This window comes from Heterocephalus glaber, unplaced genomic scaffold (assembly GCF_053883595.1).
Source record: "Heterocephalus glaber isolate CG9 unplaced genomic scaffold, H.glaber_assembly_v1.0 deba00000546, whole genome shotgun sequence".
Taxonomy (NCBI): Eukaryota; Metazoa; Chordata; class Mammalia; order Rodentia; family Bathyergidae; genus Heterocephalus; species Heterocephalus glaber.
The window spans coordinates 940,221-964,802 of NW_028258147.1; the positions used below are offsets into that span (position 1 = coordinate 940,221).

The window sequence follows — 24,582 nt, forward strand, 5'->3', positions numbered from 1 at the left end:
TCCAAATCACCTCTCAGAATGATGTTCTACCATCCTAGACAACAGAGAAGGAGGTGTTTTTTCACTCTTGGTTCTTATCCCCCTACGCAGTTATCATAGTGATTCAGCATTTCCATGATCCTTTAACGGAACTCAAAGTAGGTTGAAATTAATCAAGCAAAATAGAGGGAAGCTAGCTCATTTCCTGAAAGAAAATATGCAAATTTTTAATTTAATTTACCATGGTGTCAAACACATCTTTTCCATTACAAAGTGTATGTATGGGGCTCATTTAGCTAAATGCTGTTTAGAAATTATGCATTAGTAATTATAGGGTCCTGCTGATTACATAAATTGTTACCCTGCTCTTCGAAGTAATTACCACATAACCTGCATTGAGGTTTGTAAGACAAAACTAAGCATCTGCTTCCATCTAATTGAATGCTTCTCAGTGAAGCTGAAGGTCTCTTTGTCAATAGGAACTGTCTTCCTTGACATTGTATTCAAAAGTTGACTGATATCACCTAAAACTGATTCCAATTATTCCAAAAAATTATTTGGGAAGTTAGGTAAATGGAGAAAGTAAACCAAGATAGGTGATGGTTTGCCTAAGAGAGAATATCTGGAAACAACAGGACTTTATTACTCTCAAAATTAGTGCTGTTAACCTCAGAAAAAAATAGGATTGAGAACAAATAAGTAGAATTAATGAGGAAAAGGAAAAAGTACCATACATATGTAATCTCTTTGATACATGTATATTTACTTAAAATTCAAAAGAGAACTTCATTTGAAAGATGAAGGTGCATGGAGTTTTTTGACCAACGAAATAGGGCAGAGGTGATGCCATCCTAGTTTTAAGGCATGTCTTGTAACATTGCCCCCACCATCCCATCTGCTTCCTGGCTTGTGGGATATATATACTGTTCCCAGAACACTCCCTCTTGGAGCCCAGCCCCACATTGCAAAAAGCCCAGGTTATGTAGGGTGTCACATGCAGGTGCTCTGGTAGATAGCCCTAGATGGGATCCCAAGTGAACAAGCTATCTTTCATGTCCAGTCTACTCAACCTTCCTAATGATCTAACCGGATACCAGAACCAGGTGACAATCACACCAGGCCAACCACACAACCAATTTCTGCTTTAAACCACGCACTACATATTAATAGATTAAGGTACCTGATGGTCACTTCAAATATCTTTATACTTTAGTTAAAAATAACTTTTAAGATTGTATTGCTTTTACTCAAGACCCAAAGCTACAAATATACTATTCTCCCTTAGCCCTTGAAAAATTATCACTGAAATGACAAGGTAATATAAAAAGAAGAAGGAAATAAATGAAAGTCCCATTTAAAAGGGGGCAAGATACATCATCTGTATTCCAGAACCCTTGAGGAATATATAGGATATATGATGAGAGAAGTTGCAAACAATTTTAAAGGAAGAACCATTTAAAGATTAAAGAGACATATTTACATACTGAAGAATTTTAGTAACACATAATGATTATAATTTCCCAATGAGTCTTACTTAATTATCAAATTGAACATGAAATACCTCTTCTACTTTATACAATGAGAAAACATGGAAAAATTACTACAATAAAATTTAGCATTTCAAAATCAGAAGTTATTCAGAAAAAATACCCACCACTAAAGGAATGACTATAAAGAAGCATTAGAAATCCTTGGAAGTGAATATTCACAATGACAATATGTGGGCATTGCATGGGTAAAGAAAAATCTCCATGGCCGGGGATTTAGCTCAGTGGTTTCACCGCCTGCTGCACAAGCACAAGGACCTGAGTTCGATCCCTGGTACCAAAAAAAAAAAAAATCTCCAATAAGTACAGACTCAGTAACACCAAATGAGCCAACCCTCCCAAAGGTAAGTACAAACACTGGATAAGATACTTTTAAAATTCCTACCTGAAGACACTAGAGAGTGAACAAGAGCAGGCAGATAGTGGAGGGAATTTCAACAATGGGAAGAAAAGAATGATACTGCGTAAGTTTCCTTTAAAAAAAAACCCTTTTACTCTGCAGGCAGGATCCAGTTGGCAGCATTCTAAAAGTAAAAAAGTAGGAATGAGTAGTACTCCATTTTATTAAAAAAAAAAAAAAAAAAAAAGCAACAACACATCTTCTTTATCCAGTCTCTGATTGATGGGCAGTTGTTTCTAAGTTTTAGCTATTACACACTGTGCCACTATAAACACTATAAACATGGGTGCATATATAATATCTGTGGTATGATTCTTTTGTTTCCTTTGGGAAGATACCCAGCAGGGGAATAGCTGGGTCAAATGGGACCTTTAATCCTAGTTCTTTGAGGTATCTCCATACTGATTTCCACAGTGGTTGCACCAGTCTACACTCCCACCAGCAGTGGAGCAGTGTTCCTTTCTCCCCACAACCCCCGCCAGCATTTGTTATTGGTTGATTTCTTGATAGCAGCCATTCTTTCTGGGGTGGGGTGGAATCTCAGCATTGTTTTCATTTGCATCTCTCCAGTGACCAGTGATTTTGAACATTTTTTCATATGTTTATTTGCTATTTGTACTTCTTTGTCTGAGAAATGTCTGTTCATTTCAGATGCCCACTATTGGACTGGGTCTTTAAATTTGGGAGAATGAGAAACTAGAGACATTTATAGCTGAATGGATACACATTGAGACCATACTCTTAAGTGAAAAAAATAGGTCACACATGGCGTAAATACTGAATAGTTTCTCTGGTGTGAGAAACTGAAAGTGTAAATAAGGATCAAAATGTATAATAGATAATGTGAAATAGGAAGAAAAGGGGCAAAGGGGAAGGGGAAGAAGGAGGGGTAGGGGAAAGGAAAGAAGGGAAAGGAATAAATATGAGAAAACGAAAAAATGGAAACGAAGTCTTTGTAAATAGTGAGGGGTGGAGGGGTTAAAGGCAGGGCAGGGGAATGAGGAAAAAAATAAGAACCAAGAGAGATTATGTAAAGGTACAAATTCCCACTGATGAATGTCATTATGTTTTATACCTAAAATGTACAAATAAGCTTAATAAATTTTAAAAAGTAGTAAAGAAAAGAAAGCAGTGGTCTTATTAACCATAAAAATCAGACAGAGGGCCGAGGATTTAGCTCAGTGGTTCCACAGCCTGCCTCGCAAGCGGAAGGACCTGAGTTCAATCCCTGATACCAAAAAACAAATCAAACAAAACAAAAAAACAAACCAAAACAAAACAAAAAAATTAGACAGAATGTGGGGCAATGATAACAGGTGGATAGTGAGAGAAAGTATCCCAAAAAGGAGAGATCCAGAGTGGAAATTCCCCAAATTTCAGACATGAAATCTGCCCATATCTCTGGCAGACACTTTAACTAAACATGCACAGGAAAGATTTCCAGAATCTTAACAAAGAGAAGAGAAGAAGAGAACAGAGATTTCCATTTAGAGTTTAATTATAGCTAGGTCTTCTGCCTCCTAAAACAAAACAGTATACCGTTCACAATGTCCAGGCACAATAAAAATGTACTGGACTTATGAAGAAGAAAGAATATGTAACCTATACTCAAGGAAAAAAGGCAGTTAATGGAGACAAACCATGAGAAGACTCAGATATTGGAATCAGCAGATCAGTGCTCTAGAGATGTATTACAATCATATTGAAGGATGTAAAAGAAAATATACACAATGAATAAGACAGCAAATCTCCAAAGCAGAATAGATACTATAGTACAGAATAAAACAGAGATCCTATGGTGAATGTTACAATTTTTATAATTCAAAATTCAGTGAGTATTCTAACAGCAGGTTGGAAATGATAAAAGAAATATGTATATTTTCTCCATAATCTAAAAAAGAGATTAAAATTACATGATAATATTATCTAAGTTTCAGTAACCTGAGGAGCAATATCAAAAGGTCAAATATATATGCATTTGTAGTCTGGGAAGAAAAGGATAGGGAGAACTGGGCAGGGAAAAAATATTTAAAGAACTAATGATGGAAATTTTCTCTAATTCACTCACAGACTTACAGTTATATATTCAAAAAGCTTACAAAATCCAGGTAAGATGAAGACACAGAAAGCTACACCTAAACAGTGTTATGATCAAAGTCATAAATATCAAAAATAAGAGAACCTGTTCAAAACAAACCCAGAAAAATGACAGAAGAATAAAGATTTGAATGACAGGAGATTTTGCATTTGAAACAATGGAGACCAGCAGACTATAACTGTGAGTCACAATACTATATGAAGCAAAATTTCATCCATAAATAAAAATAAAGACATTTTCAGAAAAATCAAACAAGGTAACTTGTTGCCAGCATACCTGTTTTGCAAGCAATGTTAAAGAAAATTTCCCAAACTAAAGAGAAATGGTGTATTGTGATGTTCTATACAATGCGCTGGTGTAATATCTATGAGAATTTACAGCAAAGAAGATAGGGGAGGTGATGAATGGACAAATATGGCTATAAGGTTTCTACATTTTACATAAAGTAATACATTATTGCATTTAGCTAGATCGTGACGAAATAAAGGTATAAAGCAGCTGAGTTAAATAGGGATGTAGCAAAATGCTAATAGAAAACTTAAAATACAATTTAAAAAACACAATGACAGTAAGTGATAGAATGAATAGTGCAGAAAAATAACTGAAAAGTAGAAGACATGAGAAATTATTTAAGGAGAGGAAAAATAAAAAGAAATTAATATATAGTAAAGTATCAAAAAAGAGAGATCCAAGAAAATACATAGATGCAACAAGTGGTTAAAGTTAGAGTCTTCTGTCTTAGTTTTATTGAAGTTCTAAAAAAGATAGATATCAGATATTAAGTCAATGTGTAACAAATCTGCAGATGCAGCTTTTCTATGGATGTTAGAGGAAGCAGTTCCACAACTCTTTAAACTCTCAGATCATCAAGAACATAAAGTTGAGCAATTTTCAGAGAGAGAGAGAGAGGGAGAATATAGATGAAGAGATTTAATTGGTGCATACTGTTCCCCTGCTGTGAGTTTCCCAACCTTTGAAGGATTAGAAGTTAGGCTGAGGATTTAGCTCAGTGATGCCAATGCCGCCCTTGCAAACACAAGGTCCTGAGTTCGATCCCCAGTACCAAAAAAAAAAACAAAACAGAAATGTTAAACCTTTCACCCTAAACACTAAGAGGTCTTTAGGAAGGTCTTCCTTCATTACATTTAACAACCAAAGATACAGGTACTGTTCTATGTGTTTCACAAACATTACTTCATTTAATCCTCAAAAGCAGCCACTGTAGGTACTGTTATTACTGCTATTTTATTAGATGAGGAAACTGAAATACACAGATGCTCAGTAGCTTATCCCAGCCTCACAGATGGTAAAAAGTGATGCCAAGTTTCTATCTTCCTGCATAGTTGACCCTCTTAAGTACCGAACATACTTCTTCAAAATAACTCCCCACAGTTGGAAGACATGAGCCTGACAAATGGGAATAACACAGGCTGTAGAATGAGTTGCCACCCAGGTAGAGAACTGTAGGGAGCCAGAGAAGAGTTGACCACTGTGTTTGAACATATTTTCCCAGATTTCATCTCTGCAATCAAGCTATACCATATACACACCTTCATCTTTTTTCATCCACTTCTCCATCTTTCTCCCTCCCCCCATCTCTTGACCCCAACTCTGGAAAAAGAACTTTCTCTTTGTTTTCTACTATGTATTCTGTATGTTTCTCTTCAAATTATTTTTATTTTGAGTTACTCATATAAGACAGATCATGTGATATTTAAGCTTGCAAGTTCAATTTTTTTTTTTTTTTTTGGTACCAGGGATTGAACTCAAGACCTTGTGCTTGCAAAGCAAGCAGTGGAATCGCTGAACTAAATCCCCTATCCAAGTCCAGTGTTTTTAATTTTTAAATTGTTTCTTGGTAGTACAAGTTTATAGTACATGATGATTACATGTATGGTGAGGGATTGGTACATGTACATAATTTGTAATTCGGTTTTAACCCCTCCCCTCCCCTCCCTGAATCCACTGGACCTCTTTGTATATAGTTACAGTATGTTTGCAGTACATGATGAGCACACTTTTTTTTTTAATAGTAATACATCTTTTATTTTAATTTTTTTAATTGAAATATTCACCATATATTTCAATCACCTCATGTGTGGCTGCTTCTTTTTTTTTGTATTAAATTCTTTTATTGGTACATTGTAGGTATACAACACAATTACATTTCTCATTGGGAACTGTACCTTTATATAGTGCATCTTGGTTCTTATTTTTTCCCCATTCCGAGCCCTCCCTTCATGCCCTCCACCCTTCCCTATTTACAAAGACTTTATTTCCGTTGTTTCCATTTCTATGAGCACACTCTTGATAGGGACTTGGTGCGTGTACACAGCACTTCACAATTTGTCACTCTTTTCCGATCTCATTTCCCTCCCTTCCTTCCTCCTGTCTCTCAGTTCACTACCCACATGCCAAACATTCATTTTGGTTTTTCCAACACCAAATAGACAAAATAAAATAATGAACTTAGTAGTCAGGGCTGGATTCTTCATCCTAAATAAAAGTCCAGGGAAAATATTAAGACTATGAAATCAGATAAATAATAATGATGACATTTTGTACAAAATCAGAGTGGAACCAAAAGCAGAAATCTGAGGCAAATTTATAGCATTATTTTCTTTCACTGGCAAAAAAAAAATTAAAATAAATTATTTGCCTCACAAAGTCATCAAGAAAATGATAAATATAGCTAGAAGTTAGAGATCAAAAAACACACACAGAAATTAGTGATGTAGGAAGCAGAAATAAACAAGTGATTTGATAAGTAAAATGCAAGAACTAAATGTTTTACAGGACAAAAAGATAAAACTCTAAAAACAAGAAAGAAGAGAAAAAATGCATAGAAACAAAATTAGAAAAATCTAAGTAAAATTAGAGAAAAGACTAATAAACACTGATCTAGAAAAGAAATTATATATTATGCAAAACCTATGATAAGAACAACAATACAGCTAGTACAATTAAAACCAGAGGTAATCTCTGGTTTGAATCTCTTTTAGGAAAAAAAATATATGTATGTGTGGGTTGCATAGCATATCTTTCTTTATATATAGAATATTTGTGTTCATGAATAAGTAATTTAACATCCAATATATAAATACTGACCATCAATTTGTAAAAATGTGTCTACAATATTAGATTGATACATATATTATAAATTTTACATTGGTGTTGTATTATTTTTATTTATATTATATAATATGTAAGTAAAATAATATAATAGGAATAAAGAATTTTAGCACTGTAACATATACAGTAGACTCATACACAAGAATGATAAGCAAACAAGTTAATTTATCCACATAGATAAGTATCAGAAATATAAAATGGGGTAAATAAATAACAATTGGATATACATGCATGTGTATAAAATATATATTAACAGCAACATTCATTGTGGTACAAGTAATGCACATACAAAGTTAAAGCATTAAAATATGTAAGGGAAAAATATAAATGCCAGGAAGGAAAAGATGAAAGAAATAAGATCAGAAAGAGTCTAACGTAAGTTTTTACTATGTTTGTTATGTTTCCTTTTTTAAAAATTCTAAAGTAACCATCACAAAGTGTTAAATTTTAATAATGTTAAGTACTACAAGTGTAGGTGTTTGTTATCTTCTTTTCTATAAATTCTATGTGTTTGAAAGATATTCAAATATTTTACAAAAATTTTTAAATAGAAGCCAAAAATCTCAAAGGAATTTTTACTAAACCAGAAATGTGGAAGTCTGGCTAGTTTCATTTACCTTGATGGTTCTAGTTCCATCCATTTTCCTGTAAATAACACAATTTCATTTCTCTTTATGGCTGAGTAATATTTCATTGTGTATATATACCTCATTTTCTTATCCATGCATCGGTTGATGGGCATCTAAGTTGTTTCTACAGCTTGACTACTGTAAATTGCCATGCTATAATTTAGCCAGACTAAGAAAGGTAACAGCATGTGTTTTCTCTTATAGGCAAAACCTAAAAAAGTACATAAATTAATAAATAAATTAAATAAAGGAGAGATGACAGGAAACCAGGAGGTAGACTTTTGGAGACAGGGAAAGGGATCATCATCAGGAGGAAGAGAGGCACGATAGGATCAAAATTGATCAAGACATGTTAAATATATGTACCAACTTCCTAGAACAAACTGGACCATTATAATATTAACATGCACTAAATAAAATATAATAAAATATGTATATATGCATTTCTAAAACTCAGTTGTACTCCAAGAAATAGAAATTAAAATTACACTTAGACAAATGATTTATTAAATTGGAAGAAGTTTCTTCTAACTTAACTTTGGCAAGGATACATAATGAAGAATATGTACCATAAACCTTCAAGAGGGATCTATGTGTATCCTCAAGAAAGTTACCATAAACAATTAAAGAGTTGTGAAAAAGTTAGAACTAGTCTAAAGAATCAATGAAAAGAATTTTTTAAATAACATTACATAAAATGGAATATCAGGCAATAATTACGATTGAGAAGACAATGACTCTTTCATGACGCAGTGGTTAAAGATGCAGTTAAGAGCAAAAAAAGGAATAAAATTAAATGCACGCTCCTAAAGAAAAAAAATCTCAGTTTCTTTACATAAAATAACAAATACCATCTTTAAATACACAAAAATTATACAGTATATGAGAGAAACTATAGTTGATAGTTTTGTGACCAGGTGATAGTGGTGGGCTTCAATCAACACATGTATCTTCTTTTTACATTTTGTAGTGTACAGATTTGAATTTTAGCGAGGTTCTAACCTTTTCCTAAAATATAGATAGAAAAAATATGGTAGCTAAATAAATAGATATCAGTGTTGATAAGGGCTATCTCTGATCTTAGCCTTGCATCTTCTTTGGCTTATCTGTATCTTCTAATCTGTCAAAAATAGTTTAATTGTTCACCAACAATAACTTTAAATAATGTTTGCAAATTAAGTATATTTGAGAAGAATAATTATTAGGATCTTGTTAATAGGATTTTTGCTCCAAAGAAGGTTTAAAAAAGGTAATTTTGAATATATGTCTTTTACATTCAGCCTCCTTCTTGGTGTTCTTCCTCATCAGTTACCAGTTAATACTAGATTCTGTTTATTCTCTCTGCCTTGTTCTCTCATCTTTTGATGTTATTTCATAGGCTAAGATACTAATTCGAACACTAGCCTCCTTTCTTAAGCAAATTACTCAGGTTCTCTTCCTCTTCTCTTTTGCTGTTGCTACCTACTGGTCTCATTTGGAGAAATTATACCTGTTTGCTCATCTGTCCCTCTATTATGCTAAATTGTGCTCTACTGTACTGGGAGAAGGATCCCCACACACACTCTTGGTACTGAGGATCCAACCGTGGCCCTCTCCCTGTGCTACATCACTAGCTCTTTTTACTTTCTATATATACATATATATATTAATTGGTACATTTTAGGTATATAATACATTTACATTTATCATTGGGTGTTTGTATCTGAACATGATGTATCTTAGTTCTTATTTTTTCCCCCATTACCTATGCTCCCTTCACCCCCACCACCCTTCCCTATTTACATAGACGTTGTTTCCTTTTTTTTTCCCCTCTCATAATTTTTCCTTTCCCTTCTTCCCTTTCCCCTTCCCCTTCCTCCACCGCTACCTCTTTGGATCTTTTCCTATTTCAAATTATCAATTATTCATTTTAATCATTTTCATCCTTATTTACACTTTCAGTTTCTCACACTAGAGGTACTGTTTGGTATTTACAGACGTGTGTCCTATTTATTTCACTTAAGAGTATGGCCTCAATATGCATCCATTTAGCTATAAATGACTCTAGTTTCTAATTCTTCATGGCTGACTAGTATTCCATTTTATTAAAAAAAAACACATCTTCTTTATCCAGTTTCCAGGTGATGGGCACTTGGGCTGTTTCCAAACCTTAGCTATTACAAACTGTGCTGCTATAAACATAGGTGCACATATATCACTGTGGTATGATTCTTTTAATTCTTTGGGGAAGATACCCAGTAGGAGAATAACTGGGTCAAATGGGACCTCTAGTCCTAGTTCTTTGAGGTATCTCCATACTGATTTCCACAGTGGTTGCACCAGTCTGCACTCCCACCAACAATGGAGAAGGGTCCTTTTTACTTTCTATTTTGAAACAAGGTCTTACTAAGTCACTGGCTTCCCAGGCTGGTCTCCAACTTGGAATTCTTCTGCCTCAGCCTCCCAGGGTGATGGGATTGCAGGCATGCACTGCCATGCCTGACTAGGGTCTTTTTTTCCTCCTCTGTCCATACTCAGGATATTAGATTTACAGGACTTTCCAAGCCTGCACCATCTAAAAAGAAGTGATGAGTTGATTTATAGGACTACTGGAAAGCTTTAGCAGGATGTATGTGACAACACAAAGGGATTGGTACACCAGAGGGAGGCTGTCTAGACTAACCGAACCCATCCACGACTGGGATCTTTGCCTTATTTACCCTGTGTCTCCAGGCTTTCCATGGTGCCAGAGGTGCAAAAAACCCACTATATACAGGCTTCTCTTGTCCTGGCTAGAGTATTTCCATTTTAATTCACCAATGGTGATTTAACTTTGTAGCAGTGCATTATATGCAGTATACTAATTACTATTCTTAAAATATATGACATGGGAATTTTAGTTATTTTACTGGCATGGATTTCAATACATTATATAATATTAACATGCATATAATATTAACATACAGATACATAATATCTGTATTTTCAATTTATTATGCAATCATTCAATACAGTCAGCTCTCAATATTCATGGGGGATCCAGAACTCCCTGGCTGCTGTTAAAATCCATGGATGCTCGAATCTCTTATAGGAAATGGCATACTATCTGCATATAATGCACCTACATCTTTCATATACTTTAAATCATCTCTAGATTACATATAACACCAAGTACAGTTTAAATACTTTGTAAATATTTGTGCACTATATTTTTATTCGCATTATCTTTATTGGTATATTTATTTTTTAGATTTTTTTTACCCACAGTTAGTTGGTTAAATCTGCAGATACAGAATCCACAAATACAGAGGTCAAACTGTATTTGTAAATTAAGAATGTATCCAATTGTATATTCCTTCACAGTCTATGAATTGGTGCTTTATTTTTCCATGTTGCATTTAGTTCTAAGTAATAGAGATTTACATATTTCAGTTCTGCATTCATTCCAACATCACCACTCAGAAAGTTGATTTGCCTACATGTACATGGAGTTGCTTAACTTTATATTCCAGATCAATTATAATTATTTTGAAGGGGGAGTTCATTGTTAATATTAATAATTTACATTCATACATAGACTTGCCGTGACTTGAGTAATTTCATATCTTAAGGTAGTCATCACATTATTGTATCCCTTTAGCAACTGGGTATCAGTGGATTAAATAACTTGCCTACATTTACACAGCTGGCAAAGAGGAGGATCAAAATTCAAGCCAGGACCTTTTCAATTCAAATTTAGTCCTCCTTCCATCTCGAATTCATGCATTCAAAAAGTATTAAATGAACATTCACGTGTACAAGAACCTGTCCTGGGTGCTCAGAATAACATGAGAGGAAAACAGCTGAGTCTCACAGAACTTGTAATTATCAGGAGAAACTGATTTATTACTGAAATATGAAAAAAAAAAGTCATCAGTGCCCAAAAATGTGCTAAGAGCCTGGTAAGAGCCAGACACAGATAGAAGAACCTCACTTCCGTTTAAATACTTGACAATAATTATTAAGTTCTTCCTGTGCTCTGGCTAAGGATCCAGGCACTTTACATGTACTGCTTTGGGAATCCTCCTTTGGAGGTGGATTTTATTAGTACTACTCTCTTTGCATAGATGAGGAAACTGAGGTAGAGAGATGGTGCAACTTCTTACAGCCATGCATTCTGGAGCCCTGACCTTTTTTTTTCCATTTAGTGTATTGGTACATTTTAGGTCTACAATACAGTTACAGTCATCATTGGGATCTTGTACCTTTACATGATGTATCTTGGTTCTTATTTTTTCCCCCATTCCCCTGCCCTCCCTTCACCCCTGCAGACTGGTGCAATCACTGTGGAAATCAATATAGAGATACCTCAAACAAGTAGGACTAGAAGTCCCATTTGACACAGCTATTCCTCTGCTGGGGATCTTCCCAAAAGAATTAAAAGAATCATACCACAGCGATACATGTGCACCCATATTTATAGTGGCGCAGTTTGCATTAGCTAAAACTTGGAAACAGCCCAATTGCCATCAACTGTAGAATGGATAAAGAAGATGTGGGTTTTTTAAAATAAAGTGGAGTACTACTCAGCCATAAAGAATGAGAAACTGGAGACATTTATAGCTAAGTGGATGCACATTGAGGCTATTCTCTTAAGTGAAATAAATAGGACACACATGTGTAAATACCGAATAGTTTCTCTGGTGTGAAAAACTAAAAGTGTAAATAAGAATCAAAATGTGTAATTGATATTATGAAATAGGAAGAAAATGTCTAAAGGAGTAGGGGAAGTGGGAGGGGTAGGGGAAAGGAAAGAAGAGAAAAGAAAAAATACGAGAAAAGGAAAAACATGGAAACAAAGTCTTTGTAAATAGGGAAGCCCTGACTGTTTCTAATTCTGGTCGCCTACTGATTGACCTTGAGACAGTGTCCCTGCCACTTTCAGTGCTTGACTTAAATCCTAGCGCAGAAAAGTTATGGAGCACAAATTGCTTACAGATCAATGAAACTATGATCATGAGTCTCAGAGGATACGGATTTCTTCAGTCGCCTCCTGTACTAAATCTACTATATGTCTATAATCTCATACTGGGATTATCACCCCTGGCCTCCCTGAAAGTGTGGGTTGCTGATGTGGAGGTTCAAATGGACTCCGCTGTCACTGAGAAGACTCAGCAGGATTCTCCTCTCTTGCCTTGCTTGTGTGGTTTTTGTAGTGTTACTTGTTTTCTGGGAATCAACGCATATGCAAGAGGGACAGGGACGACCAAAATGAAAGGAACTGATCACCAGCGGCTGTCTGTTCTCAAGATGGATTAGGACCAGGACACTGGTGGAGAACAAGTTTCGGTGGCCCTGTCCCTTGGCTCAGTTGCCTGGCCTCAATCTGAGTCCAATTGCTTAATTTTCTGCACACCCCGAGAAAGCCAATTCCCATGCCGCTCTGTGTCTTCTTTATATTTCTCCATAATGTAGTCTCTGGCTGTTTAAATGCAGCAGGCTTTATGATAGGGTTGTTGTTTGTTTTTTTCTTCCTTGGCAGTAGGCATAGAACTTTAATTTTAAAAGACACACTCAAACTCAAACAGCCCTGAACGGCTTGTACAGAAAGCGAGGTTATTTTCTAGCCTTGTTTTTAAAATATTACAATTTTTTATTAGGCAATTTTATCATTGTTATAAATAAGTAATTGTACTGGGGAGAAGGGATAATCCTTATTTAATTAAATTCATCTATACTCCCAGGTTGGCAGCAACAAGACATATGTGAGACTAATACCCGCAGCCTGCCTCTTTGCATGTGCAATTAAAAATTCACTCTACAGTAGCACTGGCAGTTTAGTGTTGCTTTTGGCATTTACAAATTCTTTTATTTTGTGACTTTTTTTTTTACCATACACATATGCTGGAGCAGATGTTGCTTATTTGTTGTTTATTCAAATCTGTAGGCTCTGGCAGCTAACTCCATTGTTCTGTAATGAAGCTTTATTCACTGTCCTGTATTAGGACCCAGCGCCTGCACGAGAGGCTGCGTTAGCTCCCAGTAGGACGCCACAGTTATCGTCCTTGTACTTGGCTGTTTATAGTTGGAAGCTTGCACTGGGGAAGGAAGCAGCAACAACAAAGGGCTAGGTGGTCACGGTTGGGGTGAATGCAAGGGAATGGACAGGAAAGTCATCTAGCCATCCTCTGCTCTGCATTTCTGCCCGGTGGTCTCAGCCTGGCATCCACACTCATCTGCTGTGGGGATTTGGTGTCTGCAACTTGGAAGCATTTTCTTCCTGCTCTTTTTCTACTTTTCCTTTCTTTTGCTTTTGATTTTGTTGACAGGCAGAGTGTCCACCACCTCTTCCACCCCCATCGTCTTATTTCAAGTGCATCTATAGATTTGTTAATGACTGTGCATAGCCATATGAGCTCTGTCCCGTGCAAACCTGTTTCACCCATATGTCACACCTTCATTACACCTTTCCTCATCCAGATATGGATTTTGGCGGCCTGTGTCTTGGGGGCAGCCACACTTCATAAAGTTGAGAATGTCAGGTCCACGTTGACCATAATAAAGATCTGCTGATCCCTAGAGCTCGGGTGCCAATTTGGAGACATTCGCCTTCTGTAAAACCCCTGTCTTGGCCAGGAGGCAATCAATCAGAGATGTAACCACCTCCATCTGGCACATTATGACATGGAACCTCACTATTAACACATTTGTGATTCATCTTGTCCCAGTGAGTGGTGCCAAGGATCAAACCACATCCTCCCTCCCCATGGCAGCTGGGAGCATTCTAGCTTCCCAGCATGCAGAGTTAACACATTGGCTCCTGTGACATCGTAAGTAACAATTCTTTTAATTATCACACCTTCCTTCCCCCCACCCCACTCCACAGACATTTTGTCACCATGGGGATATTTTGCAGCAGGCAATCCATACTTTTCTTAATTGACTGAGTATGCTTCAATAGCATGAAGCCTGGTATTATCTACTATTGAATGAAAGGGGCAGTTGATGGATGCTAGGTTTGTTCTACAGATACAATACCCTACACTTGTTGGGTCTTGCTAAGTCACTAAGTTGCCCAGGCTGGGTTGGAACTTGCAACACTCCTACCTCAGCCTCCCACAAAGACATGTGCCATTATACCCTTGTTACTTCTTTTAAGGATAACTGCCATGTATCCTTGTAGCTATCTCTCAGCTAGGTATCAATGCTTCTTCTTCAGAGGGGTTAACATGGGGGTTATAAGGAAATAAATATTTATTGAGCACCATGTATGCCAGGCACAACAGAAAGCACTTTACATTTTTAACTCACCCTCCAGAACACCATGGGAGTACATGGAGTTTATTCCCATTTTAAGGATAAGGGAATCAGGGCATAGAGAAGATAAGGAATTGGATCAAAGTCACTCAGCTAGAGAGTAACTGAATTAGGATTCATGGATCTGTCTGATCCTAAAGCTTTTATTCTTGTTATAATACCTCTGTTTCCTGAGCAAAAACAATTAATGTTGCTGTGTTAGAATAATTAAGATACCATCCTAATATAAAAATGTAGGTAGAATGAGATTTATGGTTTTGCAAAACAAACATCACTATATTTCTAAAGGAATATTCAAATCAAAATGCATTAAGATGATTGAAATGGTCCACATTAAAAAACAGAACAAGCCAAAGTTTTAGTATATGTGCTGCCAAAGCGAGCACAACAAGCCAAAGTTTATGATTTAACTGGTATTTAGTTTATTTAAATTCAGGCTTAATAATAATAACTATTATCATAATCATTTTTCCAAACCCCTAGAATTTTGCTAGATAAGAAAATGAACAAGTACATGCTTTACTATGCTGCTTATAAAAATTAAACACATATTTAACAGGAGCTATCTCTGAGATTTTTGAGAGAAGAGTTAATGTCAGATATAAAAGTAAGAAGCCTATATTTTATTTTAGCCTGGAGTTGTATTGCAAGGGATTAGGGAATGAATTTCTCACAGGCCTTAATGAGCCTGGAGAGGTCACTGTGGAGGGGAAGAAGGGTGTGGCCATGGTAACTGATAGCAACCTCTGAAAAGGAAGGATAGGAAGGTAAGGTCAGGCGCTCCTTGTGTCACTGGCCGAGTGCTAATATAAAACAGTTCAACATGAATTTTGCATCAATAAATTTAGGTCATTAAGGAGACTGTGTTTTGCCAAAAATCCCAGATAGTGTGAAATTCATGTAAAAATAAGCAGTGTGGGAGAAAGCAAGGGTAACAGGTACCTCCCCGCCTTCTGAGGGGTCTGTTGGGGGGAAGACCCTGGGTCCTGTCTTGTGTGGCACACATCATCCTTTATGAGGAGCATGAGGCTCAAGAAGAAGGTAAGGAAGTAAGGTGTCTCAATGAGAAGGGAACAGTGACAGAAGAGGCTTTGGTATTAGGGCTCCTCTTGCCATAACTGATCTTCCTGAGGCTGTTCTTGGCTTGGAGAGGGAGTTGGCATTTGCCATCCTGGCCTCCCTCAGAAAGTAGAAGCAGAGGTGAGCTTGGTCTTCTTTCTGGGAAGAGAGGTTGGAGAGGGACTCAGAGCCAGAGCAGCTGAGGTTTTGATTGGTGTCTTCTGCTGCCAACTCTGGTCAGCTTCTGTGCCAGCCAGCACAGCCTCACGGATGATACCCGACATGGTCAATACCCTTCAGCACATGCTCTTGTCCCACTTGCATGGCAATCGCACAGGTCACGGACCGGTGCACTACCGACAGGATTCAAAATTTATTTTATCAAATATAACACCATACAGACTTGTAGATATTCTATTTTCATTAAATGATCTTTCTTTTTAAAACATATAAAGTTGGTCTACAGTGAGTTTCAATTTTCTATTAATTCATTATTACTCATTTTACATTAATAGAAAAACGAAGGCTACAGCATAAGTTTTTCCTCCTGAAAATTTGACTATATAAAAAACAAAGTTTGATCTTTGTTGATGATACAGGGAATAAATTATGACTTTGTAGGAGTCCAGAGATATTAATACTTGATGTGGGATCAGATACTTACTGGAAATTCAATGCTTGCTTCTTCACGGGGTAAAGAGCATCAATTGAAACTTCCAAAGAGCTGCTTTTTTGCCTACGATAAAAAGCCAAAGAAGCCAAGTCCTTCATTAAATGTCTTCATAGAGCAGAGATTCACACAAAATGGGGGAAGGGTTATGATGGTCAAGCTTCAGAGGCTTAAATAAAACTAAAGTAATTTAGATAAACTTTGGAAAGATAACATAATCCAGTACTATAAATTTCTTTTGCTCTGACTTGATGTGGAATAAAAAATTTGAGCTTAGTGACATAAAAATAATTTCGTCTGTGACACTATTACTTTTAAATATTAATATAAAATGCTGTGTCAACTGGGGTTTTCATTAGAGAAATTGAAGAGGAAAACTGAAAATTTACAGGACATGTTGAAAAAAAGATGTCAACCTAGGTATTTCCAGCAAAGCATTTTGACTATGTTCCCAGATCACTGATTAACCGATTGGTATGACTGTTGTGAATGAACACTGATGTACTGATTTCTTTTTTTTTTTGTATTAAACTCTTTTATTAGTACATTGTAGGTATACAACACAATTACATTTCTCATTGGGAATTGAACCTTTACATAATGCATCTTGGTTCTTATGTTTTCCCAATTCCTAGCCCTCCCTTCACCCCCTCCACCCTTCCCTATTTACAAAGACTTTATTTCCATTTTTTCCATTTCTCATCATTTTTCCTTTCCCTTCTTTCCTTTCAAATGCCCCTCCCACTACCCCTACCTCATTGGACCTTTTCTTCCTATTTTACATTATCGATTATTCATCCTAATCATTGGTACATTTTAGGTATACAATATAATGACATTCATCATTGGAAATTTGCACCTGTACATAGTCTCTCTTGGTTCTTATTTTTCACCCTTGCCCAGCCCTCCCTTCAACCCCTCCAGTCCTCCCTATTTACAAAGATTTTGTTCCTATTTTTCCATTTTCTCATATTAATCCCATTCCCTTCTATCCTTTCCCCTAGCCCTCCCACTTCCTTCCCCTTTGCCCCTTTTCTTCCTATTTCACATTACCTATTATACATTTAGTCGTTATTTACACTTACAGTTTCTCACACCAGAGAAACTAATCGGTATTTACACATGTGTCCTATTTATTTCACTTAAGAATATTGCCTCAATGTGCATTCACTTAGCTATAAATGTCTCTAATTTCTCATTTTTTATGGCTGGGTAGTACTCCATTTTATAAAAAAACCCCACATTTTCTTTATCCAGTCTCCAGTTGATGGGAATTTGGGCTGTTTCCAAGTTTTACCTATTGCAAACTCTGCTGCTATGAACATGGGTGCACATATATCACTGTTGTATGATTCTTTTAATTCACTGGGGAAGATCCCCAGCAGGGGAATAGCGGGGTCAAATGGGACTTCCAGTCCTAATTCTTTGAGGTATCTCCATACTGATTTCCACAGTGCTTGCACCAGTCTACACTCCCACCAGCAGTGGAGAAGGGTTCCTCTTTCCCCACAGCCCCACTAGCATTTGTTATTGGTTGATTTCATGATACCAGGCATTCTTTCTGGAGTGAAGTGGAATCTCAGCGTTGTTTTCATTTGGATCTCTTGAATGACCAGTAATGTTGAACATTTTTTCATGTATTTATTTGCTATTTCTACTTCTTTGTCTGAGAAATGTCCGTTCATTTCAAATGCCCATTTTTGGATTGGGTCTTTAAATTTGGGAGGTCTGATCTTTTTAAGTTCTTTATAGATTTGAGATAGTAGACCTTTGTCTGAGGAAGAGCAGGTAAAGATTTTTTTCCCACATTGTGGGTTGTCTCTTCACACTGCTGGTGGTTTCTTTTGCTGTGCAGAAGCCTTTTAATTAGAAGAGATCCCACTTGTTGATTGTTTGTGCTAGTTCACGGGCAACTGAGGTTTTGCTCATAAAATCTTTTCCTACACCGATGTCTTCAAGGGTTCTACCTAACCTCTGTTCCAACTGGTTCAGAGTTTCTATTTTAATATTTAGATCTTTAATCCATTTTGATTTTAGTTTAGTGCATGGTGAGAGATATAGGTCTAGTTTTAATCTTTGGCAAGTTGAAGCCCAATTTTTCCAGCACCATTTATTAAAGAGGCTATCTTTCCTCCAGTGAGGATGTTTGGCTCCTTTATCGAAGATGAGATGGCTGAGTGTGTCTGGCATTGTTTCTGCATTTTCTAATCTGTTCCACTGGTCCTCAGGTCTGTTTCTTTGCCAGTACCATGCTGTTTTTATCACAGTAGCTTTGTAGTAGAGTTGCAGGTTGGGGATTGTGATACCCCTTGCCATGTCTCTGTTATTTAGAATTGCTTTTGCTATTCTGGGTCTCTTCTTGTTCCAAATGAATTTTTGGATTGTTTTCTCGAGGTCTATGAAGTATGCTGCTTGGATCTCAATTGGAATTGCATTAAATCTATATAGCCATTTTGGAAGTATGGTCATTTTCACTATATTAATCCTTCCTACACAAGAGCAGGGGATGTCTGTCCATTTTCTGATATCATCTTCAATCTCTCTTTTCAGAGTGCCATAGTTTTCAGAGAAGAGGTCTTTGATTTCTTTCATTAGGTTGATTCCTAGATATTTCAGTTTTTTTGGATGCTATTGTGAAAGGAATTATTTGCCCTATTTCTCTCTCAGTGAGTCTGTCATTGGTGTAGAGGAAAGCTATTGATTTTTGTGTGTTGACCTTGTAACCAGCTACTTGACTGAATTTGGTTAATAAGTCTAGAAGACTTTTAGGGGAGTTCTTGGGGTCTTCTATATAGAGTATCATGTCATCTGCAAATAATGACAATTTGACTTCTTCATTACCTATCTTTATTCCTTTTATTTCTTTCTCTTGTCTAATTGCTGTGGCTAATGTTTCCAGAACTATATTGAACAAGAGTGGTGATAGTGGACATCTTTGTCTTCTTTCTGATTTTAGTGTGAAGGATTTCAGTTTTTGACCATTTAGTATGATATTGGCTGTTGGTTTTTCATAGATGGCTTCTATCAGTTTGAGGTAGAGACCATCTATTCCAATTTTTTGTAGGGTTTTTATCATAAATGCATGTTGGATTTTGTCAAATACTGTTTCTGCACCTATGGAGATAATCCTATGGTTTTTGTCCTTGGATCTATTGATATAGTGTATTACATTGATTGATTTTCATATATTGAACCATCCCTGCATCCCTGGGATGAATCCCACTTGATCAGGGTGTATGATCTTCTTGATGATCTTCTGCATTCTGTTTGCCATTATCTTATTAAGGATTTTTGCATCTATGTTCATTAGTGAGATTGGCCTATAGTTCTCTTTTTCTGTTGGGTCTTTCTCTACTTTGGGGATCAAGGTGATGCTTGATTCCAGAAATGAATTTGGGAGTACTGCTTCCCTTTCAATGTCATTGAAGAGTTTAAACAGTAGTGGCACCAGTTCCTCTCTAAATGTCTTGTAGAATTCAGCAGTGAAGCTATCAGGGCCCGGGCTTTTCTTAGTTGATAAGTTTTTAATTACATTTTCAATTTCATTGGTTGATATTGGGTTGTTCAGAATTTCTAGGTCTTCTTCATTCAACTTTGGTAATTCATATGTGTCTAGGAATCTGTCCATTTCTTCTGTGTTTTCCATCTTATTGGTGTACAGGTTCTGGAAGTAGGTATTGGTGATCCTCTGAATTTCTGCTGGGTCTGTTGTAATTTCATCCTTTTCATTCCTAATTGCATGGATTTGGGCCTTTTCTTTCCTTTTTCTGGCAAGGTTGGCTAAAGGTTTGTCAATTTTGTTGATTCTTTTGAAGAACCAACTCTTGGCTTTGTTGATTTTTTTGCATCGTTCTCTTAGTCTCCATTGCATTGATTTCTCCTCTGATCTTTATAAATTCCTCCCTTGTATGAGCTTTGGGGTTGTCCTGCTCTTCTTTTTCTAGAAGCTTGAGGTTCAGCATCAGGTTGTTTAATTGGGTTTGTTTTCTTTTCCTAATATGCATATTCACTGCTATGAATTTCCCTCATAAGACTGCTTTCATTGTGTCCCATAGATTCTGATATGTTGTATTGTCATTGTTATTTAACTGAAGGGACTGTCTGATTTCTTCTTTAATTTCCTCTGGGACCCATTGGTTATTCAGAAGTGTGTTGTTCAATTTCCATGTGTTTATGAAATTTTTTGAGGTTTTTTTGCTATGGATCTCCAATTTCATCACACTATGGTCTGATAATATACAGGGGATAACTTCAATTCCTTTGCACTTACTTAAACATGTTCTATGTGTGAGTATGTGGTGTATTTTGGAGAATGACCCATGTGCAGCTGAGAAGAATGTGTATTCTGATTTTGTGGGGTGGAAGACTCTGTAAACATCTGTTAAGTACATTTGTTGAAGAGTTCGATTGAGTTCTAGTATTTCATTACTTATTTTTTGTCTAGTTGATCTATCTATTTGTGACAGTGGGGTGTTGAGGTCCCCCACTACAATTGTACTAGTGCATATATGACTTTTCATGTCCATTAGTATTTGTTTTATATAGTTGGGTGCACTAGTGTTTGGTGCATAGATATTTATGATTGTCATCTCTTCCTCTTGGATTCTTCCCTTTAAAAGGATGTAGTGTCCTTCTTCATCTCTCTTAATCAGTGTTGGTTTGAAATCTACTTGATCTGCAAAGAGGATAGCTACTCCTACTTCTTTTCGGGTTCCTGTCACATGGAGTATTGTTTTCCACCCTTTAACTTTCAGTCTATGAGTTTCCTTTTGAATGAAGTGTGTTTCTTGTATGCAGCATATTGTTGGATTTTGCTTCTTGACCCATTCTGCCAGTCTATTTCTTTTGATTGGTGAATTGAGACCATTAACATTGATGGTAATAACTGAAACGTATTGACTTGTCATTGCCATGACTTTTTCTTTTTGTTGGGTTCTCCCCCTTTCCATTTAATTTCTTGTCATGCCAGATGGGTTCATTCTGCTTTGCTTCCTGGGATTGTGATCCTCAATGTCTGTTCCTAGGATATTGTGTCAAATTCTTTGGAGTGCTGGTTTGGTATTCACGAAGTTCCTAAGGTGCTCTTTGTCATGAAAGTATCTTATTTCTCCATGAAGTTTGAAAGATAGTTTTGCAGGGTACATCAATGTGGGTTGGAGGCTGTTTTCTTTTAGGGCTTGGAATATGTCACTCCAAGCTCTTCTTGCCTTGATGGTTTGTGTTGAGAAGTCTGCTGTGATTCTGATGGGCTTTCCTTTGTATGTGATTTGTTTCTTTTCTCTGACTGCTTGGAGAACTTTGTTCTTCTTTTGAGTTTCTGGAATCTTAACAATTATATGCCTATGTGTAGATTTTTTTTTTGATTAAGGCTATTTGGAGTCCTATATGCCTCCCTTATCTATATGTCAAGCTCTTTTCCCCTGCTTGGGAAGTTTTCTGCCATTATTTCGGTGAAGAGATTTTTTATGTCATCTCCACTCTCTCCTGTTTCTTCATTGAGCCCAATCAGTCTTATGTTATTCGTTTTTGCATCATCAACAGCTGCTGGATTGATTTCTCATGTTCCCTTAGAATTTTGAAGCAATTTTTCTTTTCCTGGTCACTAATTGCAATCTTATCTTCTATATCTGAAATTCTGTCCTCACATTGGCTCATTCTGCTGTGTAGACTTTCAATGGAGTTTTTCATGTCCTGGAAATCTATTTGCATTTGTTTTATGGATTCCATTTGTTTCTTATGTTGGGATTCCATCATGTTCCTGAGCTCCTCTCTAGATTTATTAATCATGTCTTGCACTAGGGGCACAATTTCTCCTGTTATCTGAGAAATTATTTCTGATTTCATATTTTCCAGATCCCCTTTTGTTGCCAGTTCAGTGGGTTCAGGTGGTTGAGTATCAGAGTGTTCCATCTCATTTCCCTTGGGGTTGCTGTAGGTGATCTGGAAGTCTGGTTTTGAGACTTATTTACATGTTTTCTCATTTCGACTGGGGCAGGGGGCTGTTAGCACCTGCATGGATTACCTCCTCTGAGCTGGGAGAGGTGGGACAGGGGCTGGGAGCAGCAGTAGCGATGGTGACCCTAAACCCCTTTCCTGTGGGCTGGGAGCAGAGGGAGGGATGGTGGCCAGGAAGCCCCTTCCTGTGGACCAGGAGCAGTGGGATGGTGGCTCAGGAGCCCCTCCCTCTGGGCCGGGAGCAGTGGGACAGGAGGTGGCCCAAATCCCTTTCCTCTGGGCTGGGAGCAGCGGGAAGGATGGTGACCAGGAAGTCCCTTCTTCTCGACCAGGAGCAGTGGGACGAAGGCTCAGAAGCCCCTACCTCTGGACCAGGAACAACGGGACTCAGTACCTTGGTCTGGTGGTCTGGTGTCCTCTGTGTCTTTGTAGTTTGGAACCAAGTGGCTGCCTGTCTACAGCCGGGTGATTGGGCGTCTTCCGTGTGACTCAGGACCTCCGTAGGGCGTGCACAGACCTGCCTGTCTGCAGTGGGCTGATTCGGCATGTTCTGTGCGACCCATGTACTGATTTCTTTTGAATACTTTCCTTTGTTAATACTGGTAACTCTTACTACATTTTCCAGCATGTTCTTAATACACTTTTCCACAAGATAAATTATTATATCAGCTAAGCTAACATACCTAGGGATTTCAATTTATTCTTAACATCTTCCCCTCAGGTAATTTGTATTATTTTTCTCTTTGGATGGGAAGATTTTTAAGTATGTTATGAAGCTGTCATCTTTGGGCTAAGCCTTGAGTTTTTCATGGGTTATATCCTCTGTCCTAGAGTTCGTGTCTTCCTCTTTCTTAGTGTAACTCCCTTGTCTCTTTCTTCCTTCTATCCTTCTTTCTTTGTGTCCTTCCTTCCTTCCTTTCTTTCTCTCTTTCTTCTTTCTGAATTTCATTTGATTCAAAGAATGCAGAATAGGAAAACAAAGTATTTCTCTCAGTGTGCCTTTCTCACCAACCAGATACTCTTTGAACATATCAATGTTAGTTCATGTGTGTTCATGCACATTTGTGTGTATAACTGAAAGTTTTCTTTTCACTGCATAGTTCCTGTTTCATCCTGGGGGAGTTTTTCATGAGCTTATTGTGATCTTCATCTTTCTTTTTTGGGTTTTTTTTTTTCCATTAAGTTTATTTGTACATTTTAGCTATACAATACAGTTACATTCATCATTGGGGTCTTGTACCTTTACATGATGTATCTTAGTTATTTTCTCCCCATTCCCCTGCCCTCCCTTCACCACCTCCACCCTTCTGGATTTACAAATACTTTGTTTACATTTTTTCCCTTTTCTCACATTTTTTCTTTTCCCTTCTTTCCTTTCTCCTTCCCCTCCCACTTCCCATACTCCTTTAGACCTTTTCTCCATATTTCCTATTATCAATTACACATTTCAATCCTTATTTACACTTTTAGTTATTCACACCAGAGAAACTATTCAGAATTTACGCATGTGTGTCCTATTTATTTCACTTAGAGTATGGCCTCAATGTGCATCCGCTTAGCTATAAATGTCTCTAGTGTCTATTTCTTTATGGCTGAGTAGTACTCCATTTTATAAAAAGCCACATCTTCTTTATCCAGTGTCCAGTTGATGGGCAGTTGGTATGTTTCCAAGTTTTAGGTAATACAAACTGTGCCACTATAAACATGGGTGAGCATATATCACTGTGGTATGATTCTTTTAATTATTTTGGGAAGATACCCAGAGAGGAATAGCTGGGTCAAATGGGACTGCTAATTCTAGTAGTTTGAGGTATCTCTATATTGATTTCCACAGTGTT

General features: G+C 36.9%; 1 protein-coding gene across 5 annotated transcripts in view; it reads left to right on the forward strand.

Annotated features, from left to right (window-relative positions):
- Itprid1 (ITPR interacting domain containing 1) overlaps positions 1-24,582 on the forward strand; it is a 168,136-nt gene that overhangs the window by 84,499 nt on the left and 59,055 nt on the right. The window lies entirely within an intron of this gene.